The sequence below is a fragment of the Callospermophilus lateralis genome, unplaced genomic scaffold (genome assembly GCF_048772815.1).
Source record: "Callospermophilus lateralis isolate mCalLat2 unplaced genomic scaffold, mCalLat2.hap1 Scaffold_578, whole genome shotgun sequence".
Lineage (NCBI taxonomy): Eukaryota > Metazoa > Chordata > Mammalia > Rodentia > Sciuridae > Callospermophilus > Callospermophilus lateralis.
In genome coordinates, this window is record NW_027514514.1 from 889,279 (window position 1) to 907,743 (window position 18,465).

Consider the following 18,465-nt stretch of genomic DNA (forward strand, 5'->3'; position numbering starts at 1 on the left):
GAGAGAATGCAGACAGAACTTGAGAGGGTTATAATGAAAGCACTGTTGTCAAGAGAAGGTCAGGCTGCAACAGGGTAACAAGGTAGGAGAATGTTTGCAAAGAAGTGCTAATGAAGAACAGTGAGTCCAAAGGATATAGAAGGATTTACAGAATAGGAGAAAGAAAACAGTTCCAATTGAGGGATGTTCAAATGAGAGATGTGTATATTTCTTAGGAGGCCTAGAATTCTTTCAAATTATCTGGTAAAATACATAGTATGGGTTACTTTCCTGCGTGGATCTTGATTGTCAGAAGAGGTATTTTGGGTTAAAAGTGTGATGGGATTAATCCTGTCTGCTTCTGAGGCAGTGCCATAAAGCTGTGAATACTAGAAAAGGAAAAATATTCTTCTCTAAGAAATGGAGAACTCTAGGGACCTATCTTCATTTCCAATTAGTGGATGGACAGAGGCAAAGACAGAGTAAGCTCATCAGGAGTACAGGACATGAAAAGGTCTTTTCTACAATCTTTCTGATGGTAGTATTCGGGCCAGGAACTTCACTGGGCCTTCTAGTTAGGGTGTGGACTAAGGCAAGACATGTCAAATAATTTCTTAGGGTGTAAAACTTAAGGAGGTACCAAAAATATCAAATTGAGATAAATATTTGGATATAATATTTTTTAAAAAACAGAATTATTGCAGAAAATTCATGAGTAAAATATCAAAAGTTTGGGCTGGGGTTGTGAATCAGTGGGAGAGTGCTTGCCTCACACATGTGAGGCATTGGGTTCGATTCTCAAGACCACATAAAAATAAATAAAAAATAAATAAAAGTATTGTGTCCATCTACAACTAAAAAATAAATAAATAAAATTTTAAAAAATATCCAAAGTTTAACAGACAAGATTGCAACAATTTCAGAAATTAGTCCCACACTATTTGTTCTGTCTTCCACTGAGCAATTTGACAAATGAAAAGTACAAGTTAATATAAGCTTATCAAAAGCAGATTCACTAAACCAAAACAGAAAATACACTAGAGATTTTATAAATAATACTCACCAGTTTTCTTCTTAAGGCTTAATTTCTCTCTGTTGCTAGTACGTTTTGAGATTGGTGTTGTCATCTTTATTTTTTTAACAGTTGATGTTTTCAATTCCAAGGGAGAAAAGTGGATTCTTTTGATTTTGGGTATATCCATATGTTCTATAATAGTAACCTTCACATTTGTATCTTCCATGTTTCCATCACTTTTTCTTTTACAAGCAACTAAAGCTGTCATTGAATTACTTACTTCACTTTTATAACACTCAGGTTTACTTAATACTGAATCGATAATTGGAAGATGAGAATGTAAAGCTTCTGTTTCTTTGGGGTGATCTATTACTTTTTCACATTCACCTACTGTACTGTTGAGGCATCTTTTTGCTTTTGGCTTATTAATCTGTTTGATTTTCTCTGGCAATGGTGGTCTTCCTTTTAATAACTGTGTTAGAAAGTATGGGGCGTCTCTTATGTTGCTTATTATGGCTATAACGAGAAACATCCTGAACTGCAGAAAATTTAAGGTGAATTTGTTTTCTAAAATTGTAGTAACCTTGACTTCACTTCTATAGGATTTAGTTCTTCAAAATTAGGCTTGGGTGTTTTTGAACCCTGATATTCAGGACTACATGGCAAAACTTTATTTTTTCTCCAGTGCTGAGGAGACCGGGCAATCTTTGAATTTTCATTTGATAATGATAATATTTTACATGTTTGCTGAGAGGTATATACATGTGCCATGTTATCTTTTACAAATTGATTTGGGGATAAAATAGGATTAACTGAATCTGACTCTAGATCCTGATTTGCTCTATAATTATCATTTAGAAAGAATCTGGACTTAAAATTGTTCTGTAAATTTCATGTATACTTTTGGATTCCAAATTCACAGACTCTGAATTATCTTTTTTAAGTGTATCTGATGAAAGAAATGTCATTAACCCTACTTCATTATTAGCTCTATGACTATTACTTACAAAAGCATCTGGACTTAGAAAATTTGCTTGACTTTGCATAATGTTTAAAGTTGAAGAACAGTTTGGGGTCAGAATAAGTTTACTATTCTCCTCACTTTGAAAGGAAGTTTTAGTTATGACTTCCTCATTAAAATTAAAATCTTTTGAAATGGTGGCATCTTCTACTTTTAACTGTTCCTCATTTTCACATGTAAGAAGAGATGAGTAGGTAGTAGACCGACGTACAGAAAGTGGCAAGCAAATTTCACCATGACATTCTTGGAAAGCAGGGCTAATAGGTGATATAGGTATTTTATGTTCTTCAAGGGTTAAAGAACTATTTTCTGTTGGAGAACAGGCTTCATTAATACCCAGATTTTCACATGCCTGTAGGGGCTTCTAATTCTGTCAACTTTTTGAGAAACACAAAATGTTTTGTTAATGTTTTGATCATTTGAAATCTTTTTGTTATAACTTGAAGAGGCTGAATTTTTCTTTTTATTAATGGTATTCCAAAGAGTCCTCTGTAAAAACAAACAAAATATACTGATGAAATTAAAAACCATTGAATATTATTTTAATAAGCAATTTATACATGTTACTTCAGGCTTGTCATCAAAATAATTTTTACACATTATGAAACATTTTCTTGAATTATAGAATGATTAAACTATTACCTTTTTCTTTTTCTGCTCTTCTGCATTTCCTAGCAATATGGCTTGATGTTGCAGAACATCATTTACAAGAAATGTCACAATCTCTCTTATTCGGCCTTCTTTCATTGGTGTCCAGTTAACAGAAATAACTAGTTTTTCTTTAGGCTACAGTCAAAAGAATACATTTAAAATGATTATGATAATATAATTAAAATAATCAAAGCATACCATACAACAACTATTATTCATGAACACTCTAAAATCCTAAAAGCATTTGGTAAGTCAAATATATTTTTCCCCCCTGATCTGCTCATTTCATTATAATGAAAATAGTCACCAGCACTAACAGGGTTCATAACAACATAAAACTATAATAAAATCCAACTGGATGAGGGCTGGTGTCCTGGCTCAGTGGTAGACCTCTTGCCTTGCATGTGTGAAGCACAGGGTTCAATTCTCAACACTACATGTAAATCCATTGACAACTAAAAAAAAAAGATCTAACTGGATGAAAGCAATAGAATAGTCTCCAGATCATTTTAATTGAGTGGCTTTAAAAAAAATTGAAATGTCTACTCCTTTATCATGTGCAGTACTTCTATTTCAAATATAATGGTCCTGTATTATAAAGATTTTGTGGAAAAAGAAACATAAAGATGATCAACTAAATTTCCTCTTTCTCACAAACTACTCTACAGTCCACATCATAAAATTGACCTTTGTCAAACAATCTGTAAGTTTCAGGAACAATTACAGGTATCTCATACAACTGGTTAACTATGAAGTGACCAATGTCTAGAAACTTTGTCAAAGTCATATCGCTAATAATTAGAACCCAAGTAGTCTGGCTCCAGAGTTTAGACTTTAACATCTATCTACACCATACAGCCTGTCCAGTAGAATCTGCCAAACCCTGACATGACAAAACAACAATAACAAACAAACAAACCTTGGTTGTTTGTCAGAGGAAAAAAACAGTTTTTTGTTTGAAAAGTAAATCTATATAACATCATAAGCAGTTTGTTTTAGAAAATACAAATACAGAATCTTTACTGTGTAAAACAATTTACTCTGAAAACAAGAACTTTACTTCTACATTATAACAACAACAACAACAACAACAAAAAGTAAAAGTATCACTATACAGAACAGAAATCTAACTTTCCATAGGAAGAAAAGCAGTCATTTATAAACAAGACCAGCCAGGTTCTGAAGTGCAGATGAGCAGTGACACAGAAGGCAATGGACCTCAGATTTGAATTACTACTGCCTTATGAAGTGGTTATTAGCCATCTAGACTCCCTCAGTTAATGATTTCATGCTTTCCAAGGATCTACTCAATTAAAAGGACACATCAGTCAAAATAAGAACCAAATTTTCTCTTTTGTGGAGATGGGAATGGGACTAGTACTTTGGCCAAAGCAGGCTGTAAAAGCTATGTGGGAGGTTCTTGAAACAAATGTCATAAAATTAAATTGAATGCACTCTTTGTGCCAACTATTAGTTTAAAAACACCAAAAGTATTTAAAAATACCCGGAGCATATTTTTAAATGCCATTTTTTTTTGCATAAAGTTTACTTAGAATGCTGTTAAAGATAAGTAGGCATGCCTTGATGCACTGTCACCGCCCAAGTAACTGAGTGCCCTAACATTACATACGTGCGTGGAAAAATGTGGGTCAAGGGCCACCACACTCTGCCTTTATTCTCTGAGGGTATTTTTGTCATTCGTTTCCCAAGCTTCATCCCTACGGAGGAAGGCGGCGGGAAGGACAGGGTAGAAAGCGCAGCCCAAGGCAGCCCCGCCCCACGACCTACCTGCAACAGGAAACAACGCTGAGACATGCTGAATCCCAGGTCCGCGGCGGGGAAGTGGGAGATCTCCACCTCAGCCACCTCCTCGTTAGGGTTGTGCAGGACCAGGGGCAGCGTCCGCGAGGCGCCCAGGCGGACATCTCCGAAGCAGGGGAAAGGGGACCTGCAGAAGTGGCTGAGAGACAGCGTCGGCGGGGAAGCCGCCTCCTCCTGGGCCACTGGTTCCTGCCGCCCCGCCGGCGGCCGGCGTTCCGTAGGGCTCAGCTCCCAGCAGGTTCGCCCCACTCGCCAGTTCGCCATGGCAGCCTCAGACCCCGTCCTGGCCTCCTTCCCTACCCCCTACCAGGCTGCTCCGGAGCAGGGACCTCGGACCACGCTGGCCGCTTCACCGCGCCGTGGAAAGGGTCGGAGCGAATTTCCCCGCTTGGTTTTCCAGAAGCCGACACCCTAGAAATAAAAAGGGTACCAACCCCACGAACTCGCAAACTCAAGTCACGGATCAAAACTAGTCCTGCCTTTTGCCTCCGTTTAAATTTTTCGCCTCCGCCAATAGGCACCTCCGCGCTCCGCCCACAACACCAGGGGACAAATCAATGAGCAGCAGCTTCTGGCCAATGAAACCGCAGCGCCTCGTTTAAATGATTGAATGGGACCCGCCAGTCGTTCTTTGCAGAGGAAAAGAAACGCACAGGTTTAGCATTGAAATTGACTTTAGAGTTTGTAAACAGGTTATGATAAAAGAAAGATAGTAACAGCATTTCCACAGTAAAAGTAGGAATCATTGTGGTTGCGCGGCACAACCATGGATAAAACCGTTGAGTGGGCAAAATAGTTTGTCACTCCACTCATCTGATCCACCACGCCCAGAATTACATCCATGAACTTTACTTCCGCGGTTTTCCGGGCTGAATTGGAAAAATATAAAGACAATTAAATTGACAGTTTAGTAAACATGCTTATTTTAGTGGCTGGCCATTGCAGAAGCTCACTACATGTACACTCTGTTTCTTACCTCCAGATACTGGGAGCAATACTAGATAAATAAAAGCTAAGATTCCCAATAATCCATAAATGATGGTTTGGATAGAAAATTCTCTTGATAAACAACCACTGATTTTTATATTAATATTTTTATAATAATGATTTTAGCTCACATATTACTGTATGTCAGGAACAGTTTCAAACCCTTTACATAATTATCTCAAACTTGAATCCTACAAGATATCTCATGGGACATAATTATCATTATTTGCATTTTATAGATGAGGACTATAGAGCATACAGCTAATTAGAAAGCCAGGATATGTATTCCTAGTTTGGCCACAGTCTTGCTTTTACCCTCTAAAATGTACTTCCTCTAAAGGCAGCAGAAACTTAAAAAACAGTAATAATGTATAGATGTATGGTTACACAAAATCTATAGAAAGAAAAGACTGAGAGGAAAAACAAAATGAGGAAGATAATGTGTGAAATTATGTTCATGACACCACATTTGACCTGAGTTTGAAGAATACCTTAATATGTAAACAAAGTTGTTCAGAGGGGTAGTGCTGTGACTCAGTGGTAGAGTGTTTGCGTAGCATATGTGAGGCACCGGGTTCCATTCTCAGCACCACTAAAATAAATGAATAAAATAAAGATCCATCAACATGTAAAAAAAATGTCCAGAGGATTTTTTGAAATCCTACAGTACTGATGCACAATTAATAAAAATGCTAATATGAATTACAATTATTTTCAAATGCATTATATATTATACATATTTATATATATATATATATATATATATATATATATATATATATATATATATTACTTATTACTGTGAATTAATTATTACTTATCAAATTAGTATTGCAAATAAATCCTCCTTATATTAAGACACTCAAATTTTGGCTTCAACTCAATGCGTTAATAGCAAAATTTTTCATATTTACTCTATGCTTCATGGGTTTCTCACAAAGCAACACTGTTGGCTTATATTTAAAAAAAAAATAGAATGAACTGTACTGAATATTTTTTACTTGCCTCTTCCTTTCTACTCTCCAATCTTTTCCATTCTGCATTTTGCTTTAATATGCTAATCTCTATTGGCTAAACCAAAAGGTTTTCTCACTGTGTGGTTCCTCATTTGCCTCAGAAGAGGAAGGTGAGAGTAATTCTCTCTCCTAATTGCTCCTCCATGAGTGTTAGCTGGCTTTCTCGACATTAAACCTCACACATAGCTTTAGAGGTACCCTTTCCAGATGGGACTTTCCCTTCACAACTTGGACCTGAGGGTCAGAATACCATTTTATTACTAGTCCTAAGGTATTGCACTATCACTTATGATGTCCTTAGATCTGGTCACGTGTTTGCAAATAGTCCCTTTATTAAAATGTCCTTGAATTATACTAAATTGAAGTAGAGAGCTTTGTGATCCTGATTGATACAATAGTGGCCTCAGGGAATTCTACAATTGAGTTGATCATATTTGAAGAGCTCAGGCATAACCTCTTCTAGGGGAAAACATCATGGTAGTCTGAGGTATGTGATGGAATCATGATTATTCAAATTATTGCTGATGGGAGCATGAAGTGTAGTATATATGGAGAGCAATTCATTCAAATATCAAGTGGCAGTGACATCTAGTTGCTATGCCAACACTTTATAAATGATTATAAAGATTATAGTGTTACTTAGTTTTGTCTGGCTACCCTAGAGAGCATACGTAGGGAATAAGATGAAAATCTGTGAAACAAACAGCTAAGAACATTTTCTGAAAACAAGAGGCATCTATGAAACTCTGAAGAAGTCCCTCACTTTCTGTATTCTTAAGGAAAATATGGTCAAGAATTAAACACAAATATCTGATAGTAAATCCAAGGATTGGATAACAAATTTAACAACACTATTTAAATGCTCTACAGTGTTAATTCTTTTAGATTAGGTAAAAGGTTTTATGGAGAAGGAGGATTTCCTTGGGAATGGGTATGGTGACTATCATATTTTGGATCTGGAATGTTCATCCAACAGTCCATGAGATAGAGACATGGTCCCCAGTGAGGAGCCACTGGGAAGTAGTGGAACCTGTAAGATATGGTGTTTTGTGGGAGGTATTCAGGTCATTGGGAAGCATGCCCCGTAAAAGGAATAGTGGGACTCCCACCTCTCTCTTCCTGTCTTTTGCTCACTGATCATGAGCTGAGTTGTTTTGCTCTACCACATATTCCTGCCATGAAGTGTGACCACAGGCCCAAAGAAACAGGGCCAATTGTTCAAAGACTGGAACCTTAAAAACAAAACAAAAAAAAAAACTGAGCCAAAATAATCCTGTTCTCTTTTTATGTCTCACAATCTATTATGGTGGCAGAAGGCTGACTAACAGTGACATTTGGAGAATTGACAAGGCTGAGAACTGTAATCCTCTTTATTTCTATAAACTTCCCTTTCCAGCAGAGGCAGCCCCCTTCACCCTATGTCAATTTGAGGGCTTCCTTATTTTCTAAGAATTGCACCTGGAGCAGGGACTCACAAAGTCAATGTCAATTTTCAGCATTTTCCCCTCCCCACGATCCCTTATTAACTCAGATTGCAAAAAATAAAACATGGGCAGAAAAAGTAAATGTGACAACTACTGTGAGAGAAAATAACCTGTACTGCATACCAAAAGAGTTACAATATTTTGATAGTCAAAAGTGGATTATAATGGTATTAAACCAAGGGGAAAAATCTTAAGAAACAATCAGAAATAATTGTCATGGGTACACTTTGCCATTTAATGCATTGGAACAATAGTTTTATGGGTTGGCTTTACTACTTGTGATTCATTGATTGAAAGTTGAACTCAGTAGTGGTTTACAGTGAGTTATCTACCTTTTTTATTTTGTAGAATAAAAATTCCAAAGGTTTAAGAACATGGAAATGTTGTAGAACATCTATAAGTGCAACCTAGTCACCCCTAAACATACATATTCCCCCCCAACCTCAGAATCCTTCCTTCAACTGAGGCTTTAAGAAATGCATTGCTGTGAGACTCATTCTTGAAAACACATATGAAGAATAGCATCCTGTTCTCTATATGACAGATGATGATAGAGGATGCTACAATGAAAACAAAGTGGATGATAGGACCCACAAGTGGCCAAGACTTGTTGGTACTTAACACAGCAGGTGTGATAGAACTTACCATAATATGCCAAGGTCTAAATGGTAGAGGTATGGATTTGTGGCAGTAGCTAATTGATAGAAAATCCCTAGAAATAAGATAAGCAGTGGATTATGCTGCTGCTTGAAATATAAGTGTGTGTGTGTGTGTGTGTGTGTGTGTGTGTGTGTGTGTGTGTGTAAATTACAACATCTATGAAGGTAAAACTGAAGTTAGTATTGTGGCGATTTAGAGCCTCTTGCCCAGACACAAACTACTTGACTAAGGAAAGGTCTTGCACCTATGAGGAAGAACCATTCAAAATGAATGTAAGTATATGTCCTAAATCATCATTTAAACTTTCCTGAGAGAGAACTGCAGCCATTTATCACTGTGACTATGGATGGAGGAGAGAGGAATAACCAGACTGTGCACTGGTTATGAAGTGATGGCTCTATCTTTCTGATACACTTCACAAAATTTAAATGCTACCATGGACCAGAGCTCATAGAAGGAGCTTCTAGACATCAGGAGATAAATAGCATCTAGGCCTGAGTCTGTTTCACAGAGAGTCCATTGGATCCATCTAGCTCCAGAATAAAAATGGAAATAGTTCCTGACAGCATTTTTAAGCTTGGTCTTAGATCCAAGAAGCAAGTGATATTATGATAGTCAAGTAGAAGCTTCTGACCATGCCTCCTCTTCCTTTCTTCTAATCCAGAGATTATTGTCAAGACTTGAGGGATGTTGGACTAGTGATTACATCCATATACCCACTTACCTTGCTAATTTTGCCAGTGAAAAAGCTAGATGGGTTACTGTCCAGGAAAATATTTTTTTTGCCCTGTTCATTCAGTACAGAAAACATGAAGCAGTTTGTATTTAAGTGTTTGTATAATACTAACACTATCTTAGGACAGGTGGTAAGAGAGAAACTATGGCAAAGCTCAGGGTTCCACTGCATCAATAAAGTATCCAAGTATCTAGTGGTCTAGGACATGTCAGGATATTCCCTCTAAAGAAAGAGGCAGCTGCTGTACATTTGTTTCATTTGGAACGCCTCTTTAGATTTTGGAGGCACTGCATATCTTATTAGGGCATGTCTCACCAATCCATTTATCTAGTGAACTTTTTTTTTAATTGGGTACTGGAGCAAGGCCTCTGCAGCAGGTCCACACTGCAATATATCCTCCCTTGCTAACTGTGAAATGTGGCATTGCAGGAAGCCGTCAATGAAATACATGAGGACCTTCTCTCAGCATGGAAGCCAGGGAGGGATAGGCCTGGCATTGGGAACTTCGCATGGCTCTCCCAATGCACATGACTTTTCCCTTCGCTCTGCTAGAAAGATTCCACATAGTACCAACAGAGATGGGCATAACCCATTGGAAACTAAAAAGCCCACCTTTTTTGGGAAAATAACATTCTGTAGAATCTCTTTGATGTTTCTTGATATAAATAAAATGTTCCAGGCTCCATTTTGTCAGAAGTTCGATCTGTCTGGTCAGCTTGCCCGTCCTGCCCCCACTTTAAAACTGCTTTCTGTATTCTTTTTTTTTCCACAATTGTAGTTTTCCTAGCTTTTATTTCTCAGCCCATTCCAGTGAGGGGAACCCCATTCGCACTGCCTGCGCGGGACATGGCATAAAAGGCTTAAGAATCCATAACAATCATGGATATGGAATAGAAGCTCTGGGAAATTTCCATAGATGTATCATGGCACAAAATTTTAGGTTTGCCAATAAGGTTATGCCTTCTCTGCAAACATCTGCTATTTGAAAAACAGATCTTAGTTTTGCTACTAGATTATGATAGAGACTGAATATGTACTCATAGGATAAAAGGAATTTTGTGATCCAAACTGCCTATTGCCAACTATCACCTAGCACAGGATCAGCGAACTAAGTCCTGAGGCCCAAGTCTGGCCCATTGTTCTCTTGTAATAGGTTTATTGGAACACAGTCATGCCACTTTATTTACATATTGTATATAACTCTTCTACACTACACTGGCAGAATAGTCGTGACAGAAATCATATGGCCTGCATGACCAAAAATATTTAGCTTCTAGTCTTTTACAAAGAAGTTTGCTGACCTAAAATCGATTTAACAAGCAACATTCCATTATCAAGCAAAAATGACACATACCCACTCAGATCTACACAGGCCTTAAAAACACACAAGCTATGCAAACAAGTGACTGAAGATTTCTATAATGTATATCTTCTACTACTTTTCTGCCTCTCAAACTATGCCTAGGTAAAATTGGAGATTTCATAAAGATTTCATGAAGAAAGTAAAAACTCTGGTGTATGGAGAGATCTCTAGGGTTGATCGGATGAGAACAAAGCTATATTATAGCTTCCCTTTAGGTATGGATGAAACATATTTTTTGAGAATGTTTTAGTAGTCTACTTCATAAGGAAGACAGTCTAAGGATTTATGCAGATTCCTGGGTAATAGCTAATGGGTTTGTTAACTGGACAAAGTTTTAGAAAAATTAATATGGAAAATTGGTGTCAAGACAATCTGAAGAGAAGCATGTAAAAAGGCCTGCCAAAATAAGTACAGGATGTTAAAATCAAGTTGCATGTAAATGCCTATCAGAAAACATCCATGGCAGGCAAGGAGATTAAGAACCAGGTAAAAACAATAACCTTGTCCTGTAGATGTCAGAATCTTTCCTAAGGAAGGAATCCATTTGCTTATTCATCTAACCCACTTACCCTGTGGCCATAGTAGCATGGGCAGAGACCAAGAATAACTTCACACATGGTCTACCCTTACTAACGCTTATGTGAAAGGCCACTGTTGAGTGCCCAACCTAACAAAGATCAATGCTAACTTCCCCCAAATAACTTCATTTTCCAGTGGCACCAGGCAACTTCCTATGGCATGTTGTTACACTAAACCTTTTATGGTAGGGGCAATATTTTTTCTCTCTGAATATACATGGTGGTACTAACTGCCATTATCCAAGGATTTATAGAGAGCTGCATCTATAACCGATGAATCTGTGATGGTTTTCAAAATCTCAAAAGTTCCTTTCTACTCCTTACTTCAAGAGGGAAAGTTTGTGTCCCATGCATGTGGACTAGAACTAGTGACTCACAATGTACTGCAGAAGTGATGCAATATCATTTCCAAGATTAGGTTAGGAAAAGACTGAGCTTAAATCCTAGGTATACTCTCTCTTTTTTGGATTGCTTTCTGATAGGGTGTGTGTGAAGAGTTGGGTGTGGGGGTTGGAGTAAGCTGCCATATCATTAAGCAGCCCTGTGGCGAGGCCACATAGTGAGGAACTTAAGCCAATGGCCACATGAGTGAGCTTGGAAGTATAGCTATTCTGTTAAGAGTGCAACCCTGATTAACAGTTTGCCTTCAACTTCATTAAAGACTCTGAGCCAAAATCACTCAGCTAAGCCTCATCTAGATTCCTGACTCTCAGAACTGTGAGGCAATAAATGTCTGTTGTTTTAAGCCACTAGGTTTGGTATAATTTGCTAGGCAGCAATTAAAAAGAATACATTTTATTTTCATTTAAAATTTGGTACTAAGTCTTAGAATATCCAAATATGACTTTAAAAATCCTGATTTTTCCTGAGTTCATCAACTCAAGTTATATATTGGTTGGGATATTGCTGCTTCTAATGGGAATCTTATCTCAAACCATCACCTCTTGTTCAGATTTAGGCAAATTAAAATAAGAAGTCATTCAGTGCAGAACAGTGTGGTTATGGTAACTGCGTGGTTATGATTATCCAAAAAGATAGAGAGAGAGACAGACACACTATTCATTTTATTTGTTAGACTCTTCTAATAAGCATTTAAAGACAGGCCCAGGAGTGACTTCACAGTTAACTATATAGGCTACAATACAGATTTTTAAAAATGACATGTAAATCATAAAAACAAATGTTCACACTAGCGCTTAGTGCCAATTTTCCTACATAAACATAAAACAACCTAAACAAGTTGTTGCCTAACCAGCAGGCAACACAAACATAAGACCCATAACAAACAAGAAACTCAAAACAAAACAAAATCATTTATTAACCAGTACAATCTAGCTAGCAGAATCAACTAAGCAAGTACAACATTTTGAAAAGGCACAAAATAGTCAAGAAAAGATGGTATAAAATGACACTGTCAAAGAGCTAATGCTTAAAATCTGACTTTTCATCAATTATATTAGAATGATATGGTAAGAAGAAAATTCAGGCTTATAAACATACCAGTTCAACTGTATTGAATTTGTTAACAATTACAGAGTGAAAAGCAATGAATGATGTTTAATTATTTATTAGCCCTTAACTAATATTTTCTGGTCACTCTGCAAACATGTTTGGACACTTTAAGTTTCACAGAACATTTGTAATTATTTCATGACCTATCATCAATTAAAAGAAAATCACTCACTAAAGCACCAATTTAAAACCCTACTTTTGCTACTCCTCTTTTCTCAGCAATGAATGTCTAAATTACTCAAAAGCATGCAAAAACTATTACCTTATATTTACTGGTTATGTCTTGCTGGTATGAGGAACAAATCCTAATCTCAAATGGTATTTTAGGCTGCAAAAAATAGGTGGGTTTATATATAAATAGGTGGGTTTATATAAATAACAACTTAACCCCCCCAAAATTTCTAAGGCAAAAATTATTTTGATAACGTAGTTTAAAAAATAAGATTATTTAGCATTTGATAGTGTTCACTAAAAACAACATTCAATTAAACTTAAGAAAACTGAGTATGCTTACTTATAATTGGTTTGTCAGTATAGTATTCCCAGAGTATTTTTGTCTGTTTTTATTGTTATACATATAAACACAAACAGTTAATACTTAATCTCAGTATTCAAACTAGTTTTTTTGTTTGTTTTTGTTTTTTCTTTAAACCCATATTTCTAGGACTTCAACTGTGCTTCTTTGGACAAATACTTATTCAAACAACAAAGAATTTAAAATTTTTAAGACTATTTAATACCTACTAAAAATCTTTGGTGCATTTAAGTCAAAACAGATTAGGTTAATAAATTTCTGCACTTGATAAATTATTCAATTTACAGACTAAGTGCTAATTGCTATCTGCTAAAAAATTAACTTAAAACAATAAATTATGTTTATAAAATAACAATTCTCAATAAGGCTAAACTTAAGTCAAACTTTTAAGGATAGTTATAAAATAAAATGGATTACAGGGTTATAGAAAGGTAAACTGAAAAGAGTAGGCTTCATTTTATGCTTTTTGTGCCCAATGCAAAAGCTTACATACATTCAGTTTGCCCAAATCAATGAGGTTTTCCCAATTTCAAAATTTCTTAAATTTCTGGAAATTCAAGGCAGCAGATTAGTTTTCTTTTTGTTGCTTCTTCATAAGAATTAAACTCTCTACCAGACAGGGTTACAGTTAAGTGAGGGAATGTAATCCCTGGCACATAGTAAGCCACCATTAATGCCACCTTTCTTCTTTTCTACTGGTAACTCTGCAACTTACTGATCACATGAATTTAAATGTGTCCTTTCATCTTAACCTCCGATTCTTTCTCTACAAAATGGGAATACACCATGTCCTTTCTATTTCAGAGCTGGTTATGAGGTTCAAATGAGATAATAAGTGAAAGCATTTTAGAAAACAGTAAACCACTAATCAAGTTTAATTTATCTTCAATAATAACTAAATACAATTATACAATTGTATTTCACTTACATAAGAGATGTTCTTTTCTAAGAAAAGTTCTATGTAAACCAATCCCTACAATTATACCATATATTTAAAACATCAGAACATTATTAAAAGAACCATAAAGTGAATACCTTCAAACGGCAAAGTATTCTTTTCAATGTGAAAATGCAATATCCTCTTTTTTTGGCCACCAAATATTCAATATACCATATATATATATATATATATATATATATATATATATATATATATATATATATATATATACCATTTGCCTTTTGTGAGTCCAAATTTTTCTATATTAGCTTATATATAAGGCAAAGTATATTTTTAGGTATGATTTATTTTTTATTATAGTTAAGATTTTTAGTTAAAATCTTGTCAGTCTTTATAATAAAAATCATAAAGATGTATTTTTAACAGTCAATCTGAAAGACTAGACTAACAGTACCTTATAGTCAAGCTCAATCATGTAAGTACCCCAGGTATAACATTTCCACATAAAGTAAATGAGAGTGCTTTAGAAAGAAGAGATAATATAGTAATTATGTCTACTGGTCCTAAGAAAATTATAACTAAACCTTAATAAATGAGGCAAAACTTACATTGGTTTTATTATTTATATGAGCTACTTTGGTTAAATGCTTCAATTCTCAACATTTTTTTTTGTTTTTATTTTCACTAACATGGCAAATTTTCCAATAAAGTACCTTCATTTCTTATGTGCTTCATCAGTTTCTTCCGTTACTAACTGGTTAAATTTTATTCACTAAAAGTTCATTATTTTATTTGTGATTTTCTTATTCACAAGGGCCAGGCCAGACTTTACAGTTTACACACAGAAAAGTGCTTAAAACAATTGGGAGTGTAAACAAAATTAAAATGGAAAACTTTGAGAACTGCTATTTTCTAGTAGTTTACAGATAAATGACAAATCAATAATAAATCAACCCTGTCCAGTCTAATCCTCAAGCAATACTACTAGGAAACATTATCCTAGTGTAAGTTTAAATTTACTTGAAAATATGGAAAGTGCATATCTTTAAAGATATTCTATAATTTCAATGTTTTTCCTCAAATTCAATCAGTGAGCTTTCATTGTTAACTGCTATTTCTTTCCTCCAAGTCCTCAACTTGTGTCTCATAAAAAAAAATAAGAATCAAGGATAATTATAAACATTCCACTAATTATGAAAGCAAAAATAAAGATCTGGATTGTATTTGAATCTGTAAACAAGTAGTAGCTTCATTCAATTAAAGTAAAGTAGGTGCAAATTTTAGAATTTGTTTGGCATCTTTTCTAACGATTATACATGAAGTAAGCAGGTTCTTTATCCCACTTTCAATCTGTCAAAGTAAATGAAACTCAAAAGTAGTGCATTCAATTGTGTCACTAATTAGTCATAAATGCTCCTTCATTAATGAGACGAAGATATATGCTATGATATATTGTTAATGTTCCTGAAATAAATGACAAAAAAAGTTCAAAAGGTTAACTTACCTTGGAGATATCTAGTTAAGGCTATCATATTTTTAATCTAACACATTTTTAACTTGTATAATTTAATGCATAGATCAATGTTTGCATTTATTATTCATAATAACTCAAGTAAAGGCAAACCCTGAATAGCTGGATTATCATTTCAATCCAACATTTCTTTTAACATGCTAATCTTATATAAATTAGCTTCTGGCTTTGAGTATGTCAAAAGTCTGAAGCATTATTATACCTGAAGTTATGCATAGATGGCAAGACATCACAAATATACCCAAGACTTTCTTATATATTCAAATTCTTAATTTCAATTAAAAATGTAGATAAAATAAGTTAGGATAAGAAATTATCAGTATACTTCTACACTCTTTCTTAAGGGCTACATGGTTCTTAACTTGTTTGTAAAATAGGGAAAGAAGAAAAGATATAAGGCTAAAGAATAAAACTCTCCACTGATGATTAAAAAAATCCCCATAATGTCAGTAGCTAATTCTGAAAAGTTCAAGAACCTATTAAAAATTAGCACTAACCATTAAAAAAAATCACAAAAATGTTTACTTCAAATATTATGCCAAATTATGTCCAAATATTCATGTATTCAGTCAACAGAGATACACTGTTTTCTTGATCTGAAACTGTTCTGAGGACTTGAGAAACTACAAAAAATGAAAAAATAGCAGCCCTACTAGCTTAAAAGCCACCAGGTTTTAGCTACCATTTAGCACATAACCATCATAAAGTCTGTGGAATGTTTACTCATGAATGATGCTCATTAGTAGAAATATTCTGAACAGCAGTAGTGTTATCAAGGCCTAGTAGTGTTCCAAGGTAAGACTGTTCTCTAGGATCTTGCATTTGTTCAGGTCGGACTGGATGAACTATATTTGCAGGTTGAGGAGTAAGAGTATATTTTTCCAGGAAAGCTAAATCAGCTGCATGTGGATAATCAGTTGACTGTGGCTGTGGTGACAGAATCTCATGAGAAGATGGTGGGAGTGTGGTAGTACCAGGTCACTCGGAGTATCAGGCATCTGAACTGGAACCAATGTTACTGGAATACACACTTCAGCAGATATATTCTGTAACATAGTCTTGGCTTCTGGTTGATAAACTTTGGGCTGGTCCATATATTGTTTTGTTTCTGTTTGAAAGATTTTATCATCAGATGAGTACTCTACCAGCAAAGACACAAGTTTTTCCTCAGAAGTACTGAGAGGATCATCAGGAGATTTTATCTCATGAACGTGGTCAATATGGTATTTCAACTTGTCTTTCCGCTTAAATGTTGCATTACAATGCTGACAGTTGAAAGGTCGGGCATCAGAATGAATAACCAGGTGTTTTGTTAAGGTTTTTTTTAATTCTAAAAGATTGATTGCAAGTTTGACACTTGTATGGTTTTTCACCTGTATGAAAAAAATAAAATTAATTGTAAAGTGTACCCAATTGATAAAATGATAACTTAAATTGCAAGGTTTCCATCTGCATACTTGTAAGACCTTAATAAGAACAATCATATTAAATTAAATGCTATCACAAAAAGGGCTAGTATAGTAAAGTGATGAAAACAATTAGTTAAATATCAGAAAGATATGGGCTTGAGTTGTGGCTACACAACTTACTAGCCAAACCTTAAGCAAGCTAACAACTTCTACTAAGCCTAGTTTCCTCACCTGTAACATGAAATAATAATACCACCTAAATGGGAAACTGAAATAACACTGCTCAGCACTAATTATCATTTCTCACTTTATTCCCACTATAGCCTCCAAAAGTTTCGTTAAACTTATTTTCTTCTATCCAAGGAAGATAAAAATCATAACAGAAAATCTGATCAACCTTTTTCTTTGGATCAGAATGAGAAGTAGTCATAATCATCTCTAGCCCAAGGTCTAAATAAGAAAAGTTGATGGGAAAGAATTAGAAGGCTAGATCAGTTTTCAATTCCTGAGTCAAGGATCTCACACTATAGATTAATTTGCTTTTTTATATAAGGCATTAAAAATTTCTAGGTTAGCCAGTGTGATAAGCAGAATAATGGTCCCTCAAAGAGGTACACATTCTAATCCACAGAAGCTGTGAATACATTATATCACACAGTAAATGGAACTTTGCAGATATGATCAAGTTTAGGATCTAAAATGGACAGATTTATTGGATTATGGAGGTGAGTCCAATATAACTGAAAGAGTCTTAAGAACTGTCTGCTAACTGAAGAACAATGGGTGAGAGACAAGTGACAAGAGAACTCAGCCCCAAATTACTGGCTTTGAAAATGGAAGAAGGGAACCCGGCAGGACCCAGGACACTAAAAGTTGTAAAAGGCTCTTAGCTTGCCACCAACAAGAAAATTAGAACTTTGGTTCTAGCCCTGAACTCCAAGAATTCTATTTTGCCAAGAACCTCAGGAATTGATAAATACATTTTTCCTAAGAGGCCTCAGAAAAAAATACAACCCTACCAACACCTAGATCTTAGCCCAATGAACTACAAGTTCATAAACACATATTGTTTAGGCTGCTAAATTTGTGGTAATTTATTACACCATCAATAGAAAATAAATACAGGCATGATAATATTGCAATATACAAAAGCAAATGAGATTACATATCTACTATTAAAAATGAGATTACATATCTACTGTTACATGGGAGATATATATTTAGAAGTAATTGGATACAATACCTTTATTTTGTTTATTTATTTTT

General features: G+C 35.2%; 1 pseudogene; it reads right to left on the minus strand.

The window, feature by feature from the left end:
• The window catches only part of LOC143387957 (abnormal spindle-like microcephaly-associated protein), a 69,866-nt pseudogene extending 65,115 nt beyond the window's left edge, over positions 1-4,751 (minus strand).
• Between the last annotated feature and the right edge of the window lie 13,714 nt (positions 4,752-18,465).